The sequence below is a fragment of the Plutella xylostella genome, chromosome 21 (assembly GCF_932276165.1).
Source record: "Plutella xylostella chromosome 21, ilPluXylo3.1, whole genome shotgun sequence".
NCBI lineage: Eukaryota > Metazoa > Arthropoda > Insecta > Lepidoptera > Plutellidae > Plutella > Plutella xylostella.
The window spans coordinates 3,271,857-3,274,113 of record NC_064001.1 but is presented as its reverse complement, the minus strand read 5'-3'; the positions used below and the strand labels follow the sequence as shown (position 1 = coordinate 3,274,113).

The window sequence follows — 2,257 nt, the reverse complement described above, 5'->3', positions numbered from 1 at the left end:
TATAACTACAACCCTCCCACATAGGCGCCACCTATGTAAAATAACCTTGAACTACATACACCTTGTTTCGTTACTAAGACTTCTGTATGTGTGTTAAAATATGGCGCTAAATATCGACTTTTATTAATTTAAGCGCCATCTTAAATCAAATATTGGAACTAGCTTCATAAAGTTCATGCCAGAATGTTAAAACCTGTGTTGTTCACTTTTAACTATTGCAAGCCAGCTCAGTGTGATACGAAGTGATTGCATTTTTCACCAGTTTAACTACTTGACGGTGTGGTGTAATCGTTAAGGTATTCGGCTTTCAATATGGAGGTTCAAAGTTCAAATCTCTGGGAGGTGTGACTATTAAAATTTATTTTTATGTTTTACTTTGTTAATCATTATAGATAGGTTATTTTAGACTATCTTTATCAATATGAACAGGAATTAAAATAAAAACATAATATATAAGAAAAAGAACTTTATTTCACTAAACAAGTAAATATTATTAGTCTGTATGCAGAATAATTATGAACAAAAGTAAACAAATTCAAAAATTGTAGAATTACAACAATGAGAACCAACATGTTACTAAATTTCACAATTTACATCTCTTGTTGTTTTCTACAATTAAATTATAAATAAGCAACAATTTTATTACTAAGTAGTTACTTATAAATATGTAATCAATTATCTTAACAGTATGAACAAATAATTATCTTACTACTAAATAAATTTTACTCATTTTTAAACTGGGGACCCGTTAAATACCTACTAAACGTATAATAACATAGTTATAATGTTCCATTTCTTCTTTGCGAGTTGTGCTGTTATCGTGTAGAAGATATTTCTCACGCAATGCAAACAGCAACCATAATATCATCCTTAAAATTCTCAAATTAAATCTTGTCATGCGTTAGCTATTTTATAACAGTTCTTCAGGGCCCATTATAGGACATCCATCTTCGGTAACCTTTAAAAACAATAATTTGATCATGCCTTAATGAATATAATAATTGTGACATTATTACTATAGCGTAAAAAGTATATTATGATAATCTATAAGTAAAATAAATGAAAGCCAATAATATATAAAGTAACCAATAAAATTATAAAGAGAAAATACGAACCCAATGTTGTCCTGGCACTTAACTCAATTAATAATGATGACCTTGTTAATAAATTCGTTTGTCATCGTTACAAATCAATAATTTTGATTATATTATAGGTATAAATATAAATCAGATCAATCAGATGGAATTAACAAAACCCATCTCAATGCAACAAAACATTCTCTTCAAGTCTACAATTTCAAATGAGAAATAAATTCAAAATACCCTCTGCGCTTATAATATTTCATATTGTAAACAATTATCACTATTCACTACATAGACTATACTTTTGCTAATGAACCGCAACATATTCACTATTTTGCAAACGTGTTAAATAAGCTTCGTGGCGTAGCGGGCAAATGGTTGGTTTGCGAATAATTGGGCCGCGGGTTCGAGCCCAGATGAAAAACGAAAATAATTTAAATTTTGTATTTCATAATATTATTGTTCTATGAATTCGTTAGTTTGTGTAAATGATGGATATCTAAAATCTAAATGATGGATATAAATAGGAGAATAGTAAAATAGTTCTGTGTCTGTCTATAGACACGAGCACTACCGCAACATACGTCACACCGACAAATTGGCTTTGCGTAGTTTGAATTTCTATTTGAAATGCAGGGGGTCAGGTTTTTCTGCACCTGACTGTACATTAGTAGAAGGTGGGAGGAATTCTTCCTTATGTGATGTTTTCTGAACCACAATATCATATGTATTTTCCCGTTTCAAGTGATGTTAAAGAAAGGAGCGTAATCCGACAAAGAAATCCTATTTACCCTCTGTGCGTCAAATACAACCGATCATATTTTATTTTGAGAACTGAGAGCCCTATTCATCTGAGGGTAACAGTATACATCCGAAATTTACCCTCTGATTTATAAGTATTACAGATCAAAGGGTTTTTTTATTGCGGGAAATTGAGTTTAGACGGAAATAAAGGTGACAGGTTGATTAGTATTTCGACAGATTTCTTTATGAAATTGTTTTGATCTGACGACCGGAAGGCGTGGCGTTTTTATTTTAGTTTATAAATTTTTATTTCCAAGGTTTGATGAAGTTATTCGGGTTGTGTCGTTATATCATGTTCTAATTGTTTATATTGACACTAAATGAAGCCCACTCATTGCTGATCTGGTGATATTACACACTAGTTCGTTCTA

General features: G+C 30.9%; 1 long non-coding RNA gene across 1 annotated transcript; it reads right to left on the bottom strand.

Annotated features, from left to right (window-relative positions):
* Positions 1–453: 453 nt before the first annotated feature.
* On the bottom strand, positions 454–1,566 carry LOC125490239. The gene is made up of 2 exons (XR_007267562.1): positions 1,116–1,566; positions 454–958 (listed from the first exon to the last, which is right to left on the bottom strand). It is a non-coding gene; the product is annotated as an uncharacterized LOC125490239 (long non-coding RNA).
* Positions 1,567–2,257: the final 691 nt, after the last annotated feature.